Here is a 14,559-nt window from a genome sequence, read left to right as displayed (position 1 = left end):
AGAAAGGTTTGTAGGATTAGTATCCAGGTATTTGAATGCAAGGTCTTACAATCTAAATAGGTAAAGAGATGGGACACAATAGCAATAATGAAGTTAGCACATCTTGTAAGTTCCCAAATTTTTGTTTAGGGTTTATTATTTTATTTCTTATCTTTATTTCTGTATTGGGAAATTATTAGTTATTATTGGTTTCTTGTGCTTGGTGCTGTGCCAACATAAAAGACCCTTTGGTACATATGCCGTATGACACACTCTTTACATAATCACATTTTCTTTTTTGTAGGGCACCTGCCTCACTCACTGCACAGGGTGGATGTAAAAGTGGGGAGAATTAACATTGCAAAGGCAACTGTAAAACGGGCATTTCCAAACTTTCAACTTTGCAACCTGAATAATTTTTAACATAGTTTTTGGTATGTAATATGTACAGTGTGTATTTATTACCTATATAATATACACACATTCTGAAAATATATTTTTAAGCTTACTTAAAGCAGTGTCTGAGAGTGAGTACTCTCATCCATTGAAATCAGTCAGGGACCAGACATCAATCCATGCTCTCCAAATCTTTCTGAACAAGTCTCTCATATTTCAAACTTGTAAGTACAGCCAGGCAAGGCGTGTTAGTTTTATCTTTGTTTTCTCAACTTGTAAATGCACCTTTTGCTAGGGTGTTTACCTCTGTTTGCTGTAACTTTGAACCTAAGGTTAGAGGGGGTTCCTCTGGGCTCTTTAAGTTTGATTACCCTGTAAAGTTATTTTCCATCCTGATTTTACAGAGATGATTTTTACCTTTTTCTTTAATTAAAAGCCTTCTTTTTAAGAACCTGATTGATTTTTCCTTGTTTTTAGATCGAAGGGGGTTGGATCTGGATCCACCAGGAGTTGGTGGGAGAAAGGAGGGGGGATGGTTAATTTCTCCTTGTTTTAAGATCCAAGGGGTTGGATCTGTGTTCACCAGGGAGTTGGTGGAAGAGTCTCTCAAGGCTACCCAGGGAAGGGAGTTAGCCCATTTGGGAGTGGTGGCAGCGGACCAGATCTAAGCTGGTAGTTAAGCTTAGAAGTTTTCATGCAGGCCCCCACATCTGTACCCTAAAGTTCAGAGTGGGGAAGGAGCCTGAAGAGAGTCTTTCATCAGACTTGAACTGCCCACTTCTTCATCAAGGACACAACATCCATAAAGTAAGCTAAAATATATCCACTCATGACACTAACTTTATCACAGGAGGCTGTGTAACTTAGTGGACAGAGCGCTGAACTGGAGACCTGGATTCTATTCTCAACACTGCTAATGATTTGTTGTGTTACCTTGGGAAAATCACTTCACTCCCCCATGCCTCTATTTCCCTATATATAATATGGAGATAATGATATGTAACCTCCTGTTGCAAAGTGCTTTGAGACTGATGAGAAGTGATACATATGAGCTGGGCTATTATTATAGTAAAATCTGATCACTCAGATTTCATTTAAAAAGCAATCAAACAGCCTCAGGGACTTCTTGTAGTATTTGTCCCCTTCTATTACTGATATTTGTGTAAATACTTTTAAATAATATTTTCAGTGCATTTCCCTGCTGGCTGCATAAACAAAATGTGTTACAAGGTGAAATTCTGGTCCCACTGTAGTCAATGGGGTTTTTACTATTCGTTTCAATGGGGCCAGAATTTTACCAACAATGTCCAAGATACAAAATTAAGATGCTTATAATAGTTTCCTTAATAAAGGATAAAGGTCATTCAATCTGTATATCATGTATACCACCTGCCAGTGGCTCATCCAAGTGGGTTCATTTCTTTTGCCTCCTATAATCTTTATATCCAAATATTTGGACGTATCACTCTATCTCATGAGACTAACTGGGAACTATACATTCAAGAAATAGACAGGAGGTCTAAGCACTCCCTCAGCTTATCTATCAGTATAAAGATCCCTCGATGCTAAAAGGAATCCATAATGGTACTCCTTGGTGCATTGTGGGATTCCAGTGGGGAATTGTCTCTACAGATTATGGGAATGGGAGGCATGCAAAGATCTTTGCAAGATGCAAAGAAATTCTTGTAGAGGAGTTTCCTGCCATGAGTTGGAGACTAGCTGTTCTGCAAATCTGGATAGAAATATAGCATTCACTTGCCTGTGTTGTAGTCGATGCTAGTTAGTGCTGTAGATTAGAATAGCAAGGTCTTATCTAAGTATCAATAGAACTGCTCACTTTAGCAAACATTTGGCTTGCAGCATCAAGCCTGTGGGTTATATTCTCTACAGAAAATACAACCTATGTAATATATTATGTAATATATTAGTTTCTTACTCAGATGCTAATCTCTGTATGAGTCTCCTACACAGGTTACCGTATTCTACAGACATTGCCATGTCTACATGAGTCTTCTGTACGGATAAGGGTATTAAATAGTGATTGTAGAAAAATATTGCCATTAAATATTTTATGGATTCTAAGGTGCTTTTAATTTTCTATTTACACTGAAAGTAGAGCTCTGCAAATCATAAGGCTGGAAGGCACCTCAAGAAGTCAAGTCCAGCCCTCTGCACTGAGGCAGGGCCAAGTAAACCTTGGATCACTTGATGATTGCCCTGTTCTGTTCTTTCCCTTTGAAGCATCTAGCATTGGCCACTGTCAGAAGACAGGTTATTGGCCTAAATGGACCATTGGTCTGACCCAGTATGACTGTTCTTAAGTTCTTAGAACATCCCTGACAGCTGTTTGTCCAACCTGTTCTTAAAAATCTCCTCTCAAGATGCCTGCAGTGACTCAAGAGCATGAGTACTAACCTTGGGGCACACTGCTAGGAAGCAGGGCACAAACTCCAAACTGATTGTGTATTCTATACTTTGATTTCACCAAGCAATTATCAAGCGTAAACTCCTCAGGCACTGTACCAGCCTAAACACAGAGTCACAGAAAGTCCCCTTGGGTACTCCAATCTATCTTGCCACCCAGGTGAGCTTACCTTTATGATAGATGCTGCCTTACACCAAGAATCACAGCAATATTCAGGTTACTCCCAGTCCTAAAGGACGAGTCACTTACCCCAGGTCAATTACACGTTAGATCCCATACCAAGGACAATGCTTGTAGCCAATCCTATAATAAACTATATACAGATTTATTTACAGAAAGAGGAAACAAAAGTTATTTACAAGGTTAAAGCAGGTAAACATAGATTCACAAATGAGTTACAATCTTAAGTTTCATAGATTCATAGATTCATAGATTCTAGGACTGGAAGGGACCTCAAGAGGTCATCGAGTCCAGTCCCCTGCCCGCATGGCAGGACCAAATACTGTCTAGACCATCCCTGATGGTCAAAAGGAATAGAAGCTTCTATAAAAAAGCAAGCGCTATATGTCCTTTAGGGCTAATCCAGGCTAAGCAACTGGGGACCTCTTGCTCATGCCTAGAAAACCATGCCTCCCAGAGTCCAAGCAGCACAAAGATACAGTTCTTTCTTGTTATCCCCCTCCGCTTTTGTACAGTGAGCTGCAAAATCAGCTTATGGAGGAATCCACTTGCATGACTCCTCTTCACAGTTGTGGGGGGGAATGTCTTCTGTCCTCTTTATGATCCCACAACAGTCCTTCTGTGTTGATGAACCTTTCCTGTTGGTCAGGACGTAACACCTTCTGTTGGAGATTAGCATTTCACACAGGTCAATGTGTCTCTCCCGTCTGATGATTTACACCATGACAGAGTCTTACGATACAACTGTGCAAACATTACTTTACAATAAGGGTTACAGATGTTATAAGTGAGATTAATGCACCAACTCACAAGCATTCAATAAAGTCTAAACACTAAACACATTCTTATAGTTCTAATACCTATTTTAACAGTAATAGCACATAGGTGAGCTAGACTGACTCCAACTATGTATTTGTCAGTGTTCTACTGAGACATGGGGACTTTGGCATGAGCTGGCACCTGGCCAGCATCACACCACCAGTATTGGGGCTTCCACAACCTCCCTTGGAACTTTGCTCCAGACCTTACCTACCCTTATAGTTAGAAAGTTTTCCCTAATATCTAACCTAAACCTCCCTTGCTGTAGATTAAGCCCATTGCTTCTTGTCCTATTACATTCAGTGGAGTTCAATTGATCACAATCCTCTTTATAACAGCCCTTAACACATTTGAAGACTATTATCAGGTCCCCCTCATATTCTTTTCTCAAGACTAAACATGGCCAGATTTTTAACTTTTCCTCATAGGTCAGGTTTTCTAAAACTTTTATTATTTTTGTTGCTCTCCTCTGAACACTCTCCAGTTTATCCACATCTTTCCTACTGTGTGGTGCCCAGACACAGTACTCTAGCTGAGACTTCACCAGTGTTGAGTAGAGTAGGACAATTACCTCCCTGTCTTACATAAAACACTCCTGTTCATACAATCCAGAATGATATTAGCGTTTTTGCAATTGCATCACATTGTTGACTCATATTCAGTTGTGAACTCCGATGACCCCCAGATCCTTTTCAGCAGTACTACTTGCTAACCAGTTGTTCTCTATTTTGTAGTTGTGCATTTGATTTTTTTCTACCTATGTACAAAGTACTTCACATATTTTTATTGAATTTTATCTTGTTGATTTCAGACCAATTATCCAATCTGTTGAGATCATTTTGAATTCTAATGCTGTGCTCCAAACTGCTTACCACCCCTCTCAGGTTGGTGTCATCTGCAAATTTTATAAGCATACTCTCCACTCCATTATCAGAGTCATTAATAAAAATATCGACTAGTACCAGACCCAGAACAGACACCTGCAGGATCCCACTAGCTACGCTTTCCCAGTTTGACAGTGAACCATTGATAGCTGCTCTTTGAATATGTTCTTTCAACCAGTTGTGCACCCACCCTTGTAATTTCATTTAGGCCACATTTCCCTAGTTTTCTATGAGACTGTCGTGTGAGACTGTGTCAAATGCCTTCCTAAAATCAAGTCAGTTTGATACCAACAATTTTTGGTATTTTTGGCAAATCGAAAGTGTTGGAAAAATTTCATTTTGGGCATTTTTATCCTTTGTTAATAAAAGGCAAGGAAACGAAGGACTAGATTCACAAAACTGAAGTGGAGGGAATGCCTGCCCTCTCATACCCAATAGCCCAGTGGTTAGAGCATTCAGTTGTGCTTTGAGAGACCTAGATTCAGACTCTGGAGCACATCAATGCCTTAACTACCAAGTTATAGGCTATTCTGGGGTGAATTGCTGTCAATCTCGTCTGTTGAAGATAAAAAGTACCACTTCATTTAATACAATCATTAGAGCAGGGACTTGAGTCTCCCACCACCCATGATTCAATGACCACTCAAGTCATTTATACAAAGTGGAACAGCTTCAACAGGAGAGACTGAGAATATCCTAACCACCTGGCTGTTCTGGGTAGGCCCCTCACCTGGAGGGGGAGATGTGGGTTTGAATCCCTGCTCCAGAGCAGGGACTTCAACTGAAATCATACCCCTTTCAGGTGAGTGCCCTAACCACTGGACTATTGGGGGGTTATCTACTCTTCAGTTTTGTGAATGGTGCCTATTAAAACCCTTTGTGAATCTAGCTTGAAAAATGGAAGGGTTTAGTTTTGATTGAAACATTTTGCCAAAATCAACACAAAATCGTGAAACGTGTCAGTCGCTCTGAATATGCACTTTTTCAGTGAAAAAGAGTTTTGGATGAAAAATTTCACCCATCTCTGATGGAAAGATATATATCATTTTCTGGGATTACGATCTCCATGTTGTGTTATACTCTTTGTATTACACTTTGGTCTCCTATGATGATTGCCATCTCTGCAGGGGTCTTCTATATGTGTTTGTCTTCTACAAAACAGGAGTATGGCAATTAATGTCTTCTGCAGTGATTGTAATCTCTGTAACATTCAGTGATGCATATCAGATTGCGGTAGCACACATTCTGTTCAGAGTCACTGATGCATATGCAGTTCTCTGCTGTAGCTGCTGACACATAACCAGTCATTTCGCAATGAAACCTATAATAAATTTCTTTTTCAACTAAATTTTGTCAAAACTGGCACCTAGATACTAGGATTGATGTTTATATAAGTACTGAAGACACAGAAAACTAGCCTATGTTCTACAGTAGTTCTCATGTAGGACGAAGTCCATGAGAAGTGTGAACAGGTGAAAATCAGACCATATTGTAGTATAGCTTCTCAAGCCTTTAGACACATATTTTTAAATAAAATGGATGTTCCACTTACAATGATCCACAGTTCAAAATGGGCTTGGCTGATTTACTTTGAACCATCTAACACATCTGGCTTCTGTGGAAATGAGAGAATATTCAGGACAAACGGTGGTTTTATAGGTTTTTATGCAAAGATGTAGAAGGGATTTGTTCTCCCTCCCCCTCTGGACAGAAGGTTTAATACAAGGCTTAGAATGGACTGACACCATACAACTCATTAATAAAGGAATGAGAGAGGTCCTGCATTACTGAACCCTACCTACATCTCTGACGTAACTCCTGCCACATTTCCTTCCTGCCCTTCCATTCCATAAGAGCCAACCTCAACACTCCCTTCATTTTCTTCTCCACTTTCTGCTTCTGTGGCTTCTTCCGTGCTCCATCCTGTGCATGGAACCTCTTTCCTTAAACTTGATGACCAGGCTATCATTCAGTCATCCCAAAGACATATTTCTGTTGCCTCAGCTACAAAAAATGAGTTAATTAAAAATAGCCACATACTTTAACTTCAGACATTAGGTGAGTAAATCCATGATCCTGTTATTGTAACCCTTACACTGTGTATTGTCGTGTCTGCAATTACTTTGTATATACTTAGGGGCACAGATTCACTGTTCTTGTGCCTTTTGGGTGAAAAAAAATAAGGATGGTTAGAGGAAAACTAAGGCAGCAGTGGGCAAGAGGAGGAAAATAGGGAAAGGCAAGGCACCCTCTCACTTCTTGCTCCCTTTCCTCTCTAAACAGTTACCTTTGTTTTTGTTTAATAGAGTAAAAATCTTGTAAAAGCTTTTGTTGTTGCTGCTGCTGCCACCTGGCACCCTGCAGAGCCAATATGGCTTTCCGAGGCAGCACAGCCTCTAACCAGAACCTTTAATGGCTGTGGAGTTTGGATGGATGGGGCAGCTACAGAATCTGGCGGCACTGGTTGCAGCAGCAACTTTCAAAATATGAATGCATCAAACATCTGTACTAGTTTTTGGAACAGTCTGAGGAAGTTTTTTAGTATACCAGGTAAACAGGCATAGTTGGTGTACAGTTCCTTAATCTAGGCCATTACCTACCATCTCGCTCATTCCCACTGTATTTTTCTAGCTCCTGGCATGCAGATTTTATTTAATTTTTGCAATCCTTCAATTAACTTTTCCCCATTGTGTCGGCTTTGAGCTTTAGAACATAGAATCATAAGACAGGAAGAGACCTTGTGACCTACTCCCCAGAACCAAGCCTTATCTAGAGCATCCCTGAAAGGTTTTAAAATATGGCAAGTTTCAATGCATCAGTGGATGAAACAGAAAGCAGTACTATTACACACACAGTAGTACCGTTACGAAGCTCCATAAGAGTGCCCATATAGACACTTATACTGATACCAGTTACTATAGTCAGACCAATAATAGGACCCTTCTCATATCTATACTAGTATCAATACCTATATCAATGTCTGATTAATGTCAGGGCAGGTATTCAATATCTGAATAATCTGGAACAAATGGATTTCTCAAATCCCTACATCCTGGCATTAGTCTCAATTGTAAAGAATTTAAGAGCTTTCACCTGTATCCTTTAGTGATATATTGTTTATGTTGCTAAAGTACTGCACAGGCTAGAACAATAGAGGTGGATTGAGTTGCATTTGCAGAGCTGGAGTAGGGTGTTGGCAAGCTCTTTACATAGCATCTATGCAGTAATATTAGTTCACTTTTATGAACATTTAATTCCCACAAAATGAAGGACGAAAATTATAGTCACCCATAACTTTATCAACTTCTGAAATCAAGGATTGTCTTGTGGTATCTTTTTTCCACCTAAAAGCAACTATTCTCAGAAACAGGGATTTGGGACTCTCTAACAATTTCTTCTACTTTGTGAACCAGTGAGTCAAAAGCAGAACAGTCTTCAGCTTCTTGTGCTCGAAGGATAAAACAAGTTGTTTATAACAACAATGTCTATTCTCAGTGCAGTTTATTGGTTTATAAAAATGTTTTTGTTTTAAGATCTCGGAATAACATCACTGGAATACAATGTCCAGACCAGAAAGTCGGATGACTCAATCAGAAGAGAGCTGGATAGGGCACTTGCCTAGAGAAAAATGTGAACTGTACTCTGTGTACCTTCAGCTGTGTGTTTTGCTAATAGCAGACATCTGGGAGCTGGAACAGTAGATGAAGGTACTGCAATTACAATTTTTCTCCCTGCCATCTCTCATTAAGCCTCCGTGCATTATAAGCACTACTTGAACTATTGGCCCTGTCCAACAACAATGGATGTAGTTCCACAGTTGCCTCGTTGAGGGTTTGGCCTCCTGTTTTTATCAGCTGCACTCTTGCAGGCACAGAGGGTTTTGTATGTGACTGAGTAAACGTAAAAGTAGTTCTAATACTATGAGGCTCAGTGTCAAGGATATTCACTTGTCTCTCAACTTCAGCAGAGTATTTTCCTGTTATCTGTACTTAGGAGTGGCAAGGAGACAGGGTGAGTCCTTGTTCCTTCCCTCTCAACCCCTAGGAAAATACTAATCTGATCATACTGACTGTGCAATGTAGGTGATACTGCCTCTATAAGTGCTTGAGTTGGCAACAGTTGTTGCAGTCAGTATGAATCAATTCTGTGTTGTGTGTTGCCAGGCTCTAGCCAGCACTGTTCATTCCAGGTAGGCAAGATATCAGTTCAGACTGTTCTTCCCCTTAATATAGAATGTCTCAATCAGTTTTCCCACAAGATAGCACTTTCATCATGTGCAAAACACTTGATTTTAGGGTCACCTTAAATGTATTTTGTCTTGTAGTCTGAATTTTACTATTGCTGAGAATATGAAGGGCAGGATCTTATCACCACACTTCATATTTCTGAAAGCTGCTGTGATGTTGCAGTGAATCCCCAACTAGCACACTATGCTGTAGAAGCTAGTAAATGCCTTCAAAACATCATGTTGGCATTCCTGCTTTCTGAATGGACAAACATTAATGCAATGTGGATTCAGTGTCAAGTGCTTATTAGCAAGCATAGTTATCTTTAATATGAAAGGGCAGCTGCAAACGCTCTTGTCAAAGGAATTGCCTGTTTTTATCCATTAAGGAAACAAATCTTTTTAGTGCAATTTGATGCATGGGTCACATTGTGTCTAGTTAGATCAGCCTGTGCTGTATCAAGAATACACACTGAATGCTGAGTAAGCCCAAAGCAATACAGTACAGAACACAATTTCAGCCAAATAAGTGCGGAGTTACAGATGCATCTCCCATTAACAATTACAAACATTGAATTATCTCTCCCATGTAAAGCTTTGCACAATTGACTAGGTGCATTATAAGCAAAGGTGGTTATTAGCATTTTGGAGTGAGCTTCCAAACAGTATGTTGCCACACCCCTGAAAATGTTAGAAGCTGTGCTAACACCTCTATCCATATGGTCAGTATGAGGATTATTTGAGATGATGCTTTGGCATGTCTGGAATTTAACAGAAGAGAGCTTTGTGTGTATTCTGGAGAATATCAGCCCTTATATAAAGCTTTTACAAGCATTAGCTAATTAATTCTCACCCACACCCCTGTGAGGAAGTAAGTATAAATAAAAGCAGAAAGGGTATGACTTGACCAAGGCCTAAGAGTGGAGTCTGTGTAAGGGCCAGGATTAGAAAGAACTCAGGAATCCCCTGTTCTCATTGCTGTATTTAGTCCATGCAACTCTGCACTCCTAGGCTCAGTAGTAGCTACTCTCTTTTGGAAGCTCAGGACACCAAGAAACTCAGGGATCTTATCCCTTTACGCACCTGCAGTTCTAGCAGAAGCCAGGAGAACATCAGGCACTCCAGTCCACTTTATGCTCCCATACCACCTGCAGCCTGGGACATTTTATGGACTCATCACTGAGCTTTGTTCTGTAACCAGTAGTAGTTGTTCTGTGTCCAGTCATTTCCCAACCTGCATTTCCCCTCCACAGCCTGGCCTCCCTTACATCTGTCCATCATGCATGTAATCTCCTTCTGCCTCCATACTTTCTGTCCTACCCATGTATCCTCTCCCATCTTCTTCTCATCTCTGAATCTTTCCCACCTTCTTCCCATATCTTAATCTCTCCCATCTTCTTCCCAGCTCCATCTAACTTCCAATTTCACCACCGTCTCCTTTCCCCTTTCCTACGACAAGAAATACCTCTTCCTACCCTTTTTACCTTCCCCTCAACTTCTGCCCATCTTCATCATGCTACCTGACCACCCTAACATCAGGAAAAAAGTAATATAATTGTATCTTATATTTTAAAACAACTCCAACCCCCTTCAGCTTATGGAGTGTACACAGCCCAGAAAAGTTACCTCGTTTAGTAATGCACTCTCATCTACTTCCTCACCCTTTCTTTTGCTGTCTGCTGGGTTTGTTTGTTTTTCTATTTTCAGACAAATCTGTGTAGGCAGGGACAGTCTTTGTGTTTGTTCTTTGATGCACCATTTTTGGCATCTTATAGTTGGTATACCACTCCGGTGCTACAGTGCTTCCACTTACCACACTCCCCTCCCCCACATATGTACAACCCCTCCCCTCCTTGTGTCCAGAAATCATATTAGATGCTCAACAGTGGATTCTGCCCAGGTACAATTGCAGTTGGGAGGAAGCTGCAAGTGGCCCTAGTGCCATCTGCAACAGCCCAGGTGGCATAGCCCACCACATTCACAGGCACAAGTTCCAGCCCTGAGCGACTATAGAGAATAAGTTGTGCATAAACACACACACAGAGGTATGTATATAGGTAACTCAGAGCATCTACTAAGGGTATGTCTACACTACGAGAGTAGTTCGATTTTACTTAAAGGGAATTTGTGGAACCGATATTACAAAGTCGAATGTGTGTATCCACACTAAGGACAGTAATTCAACTTTGTGAGTCCACACTAATGGGGCAAGCGTCGACATTGGAAGCGGTGCACTGTGGGCAGCTATCCCACAGTTCCCGCAGTCCCCGCTGCCCACTGGAATTCTGGGTCAAGCCCCCAATGCCTGCTGGGGCAAAAAATGTGTCGAGGGTGGTTTTGGGTAACTGTCGTCATTCAACCCTCACTCCCGCCCTCCCTCTGTGAAAGCGCCGGCGGGCAATCAGTTCACGCACTTTTCTGGTGATTGACAGCGCGGACGCCACAGCACTGCGAGCATGGATCCCACTGCGATCATCGCTGCAGTTATGGCCATTGTCAACACCTCGCACCTTATCATCCACCTTTTTCAGAGGCAGATGCTGAGAAATCGGGCGAGGAGGCTACGGCAGCGCGGTGAAGACATTAAGTCTGAGAGGGGCACAGACCTCTCACAAAGCACGGGACCCCGCCCTGTGAACATCATGGTGGCAATGGGTCATGTTGATGCTGTGGAACGGCGATTCTGGGCCTGGGAAACAAGCACGGACTGGTGGGACCGCATAGTGCTGCAGGTCTGGGATGAATCACAGTGGCTGTGAAACTTTCGGATGCGTAAGGGAACTTTCCTGGAACTTTGTGAGTTGCTGTCCCCTGCCCTGAAGCGCAAGGACACCCAGATGCGAGCAGCCCTGACTGTCCAGAAGCGAGTGGCCATAACCCTCTGAAAGCTTGCAACGCCAGACAGCTACTGGTCAGTCGCGAACCAATTTGGAGTGGGCAAATCTACCGTGGGGGTTGCTGTGATGCAAGTAGCCAACGCAATCGTTGAGCTACTGCTCTCAAAGGTAGTGACCCTGGGAAACGTGCAGAATATTTCATATTGTATTTCAGATTTTTTTGGGAGGGAGGGGGATTTTTTTCTTCATCGAAAACATATCTCTCTCCTGCTCAGTGCTAAACGTTGGCATGTGAAGAAATGGAAGCAGGACCCACCCCAACGCCACCCCTTTATAGCTAGTGGCAGATTAAGACTAAATGTGACTTGGATGCATTCTAAAAAAGTAACCCAAACAAGCCAAAGCATTCCTCCCCCCTCACATTTCTGTCCAATTCTGATGCATAAACATTCGTTTTTGCAAATTACTTTTTAATAAACAGCTGTTTTATATAAAAACTTTATATTTATGGTCTAAACCATTGTTTCTCAAACTTGTTTGATCAGTCCTCCCGTCTTTGTGTCTGTAGTCGTTCATACCTCACCCCCACAAGTACATATATCGCCACCCAGCTCTGAAGGCAGAGCGGAGAGCAGGGCAGGGCCGCTCAGAGGATTCAGGGGGCCTGGGGTCTTCGGTGGCGGGGGCCCCCGCCGCCGAACTGCTGCCGAAGACCCGGAGCGGAAGAAGCTCCGGGGGCCCGGGCCCCGCGAGAGTTTTCTGGGGCCCCCAGAGTGAGTGAAGGACCCCACTCCAGGGGGCCCGAAAAACTCTCATGGGGACTCCTGTGGGGGCCGGGGCAAATTGCCCCACTTGCCCCCACCTCTGGGCGGCCCTGGAGCAGGGACTGCTGGGCAGGCACCCAGCTTGGAACTCAGTGCCACACCAGATGCAGCAAAGAATTAAAGGTGGCAATGTGAAAATTCGTCAATATCACTTTTCACAGCAGACTTACCGCCCCATTTCCACCCTTACTTCTGCGCTGCTGCTGGCACCCCAGGGTGGACAGACGGAGCCCTGCCACCTCCAGGTGAGGGAATGGGAGTGGGTAAGGAAAGCCCATGCCCAGGCTGCCTCCCAATGAGGGATTGGGGGGAAGGGAAAGAGAGCATGAGCCTGGGTGTCAGGGCTGTCCCTTTTATCCCTGTCTCCCAGGTGTGCACGGCCCTTCTGCACAAGCCCCAGCCACCTGGGGCTGACAGAGCTCTTCAAAAAAATAAATAAATAAAAGCACACAGCTCGCGCCTCCCTTGACATATTCCCTGCTTCCCTTGGGAGGCCTGAACCATAATTTGAGAACTGCTGATCTAAACATTTCATTTCAAAATGTTATAAAATCTCACAACACTTATTTGGTAAACTAAGGCTCAATGTGCAAAATTTGGGAAATTATTATGCACAAGTTAAATCCATCACCATGAGAGGTTTTATTTTTTTTTCCAGATTTATTTTATTTAGGTTTTCATTTACACAGAGAAAAGTCCTTTGTATATAATTTTTATTTGTTTTGTCTGAGCATGCTCTGTTAGGTGACTGGGAAAGAGGGCTTAACTACTTTTGAATTAAAACAAAATTAGTTGTTAAAAAGGAAGCAAACTGAATAAGACTATAAAGCTCTTAATAGGGTTAAATGGTATTAAAACATCTTCATGTATTTTGTGGTAGGGAAATAATCTGTAAAGTCTACGACATCTTTCTTTGAACATGGAGAGCCATGAGTGATTCCTGGTGCTGTACCTTAAACCCATTGAAAATCATGATCATCAGGGGCCTTCAGTGCCTTGAATCTATGGAAGAGCAGTCGCAAGGATTTTAGATTGAGGCATGTTCATTCTTGCCCTGCTCCTACTGACCCTAGCTCTCCTTTTCTCACAAAGGGCTGGTTTGGCAGAGTGTAAGGCATTTTCTTCTAGCTGTAACACCATCCCTCTTGTGCAAGATTTATAATTGTAACTTACTTTTAAATTCTTTTAAAAAGGCAGCAATACATATTTGATTTTTGAACCTCTTAAGTTAGCTCTTCCTGGGAATCCTTGGGCACACACACACTGAGAGCTGTTTGGAGATACATGAACTGAGTTAGGATGGGTAAAAAGAACATACACTGAAGGGGGGGGGGTCCACTCTTTATATTTAGAAAGGGGTTTTCTATGCTTGTGCCAATAGGATACTCACCGACAGGGAGTGAAACATGCTAAAGCACCAAAAACACTACAGTTTTTTGCACATTTTAAAGGGAAAACTGCACTGATACTTTAAAAGCACATGTAGTGGAATTGTTTTTTTTTTCCTCTTTCATTCTTTATAGTGATACGAAACTTTATGATCAGAAACTGTGTTGGCCAAAAGGGATCTTTAACTGAATTCTATTGTGTGTTCCAACAGTGCATTCAGCCTCACCACTGTACAGACAACACTGGCAAATCCCACATAAAGGGATATTGTCTATATTTTCACTACAAAACAGTGTGCTTTTTACACCAAGATGGCTATCTCAATGTAAAATCCTAGTGGAGACAGGGGCAGGTAGTCTTTAACCTAAATGTAACTAATTGGGTTCAACTCTGTGCCTGTGATTAACTAACTCCCTTAAGTTAGCTATCTCAGTGTAAAACACATTTCTGGGGGCAGTGAAACATAACCATAGCATTGCAATGTGGTCTTATATTAGCAGGAACTTATACTTTTTACAAATGGTGACAGTAAATATAATAGTATATTCTGAAATATCAAATAATTAAAAGTGAATACCAATTGACAATTCTCAAAATATAT

The sequence above is a fragment of the Terrapene carolina genome, unplaced genomic scaffold (genome assembly GCF_002925995.2).
Source record: "Terrapene carolina triunguis isolate 2854851 unplaced genomic scaffold, T_m_triunguis-2.0 Scaffold85, whole genome shotgun sequence".
Classification (NCBI taxonomy): Eukaryota; Metazoa; Chordata; order Testudines; family Emydidae; genus Terrapene; species Terrapene triunguis.
This window is presented reverse-complemented; position numbering follows the sequence as displayed.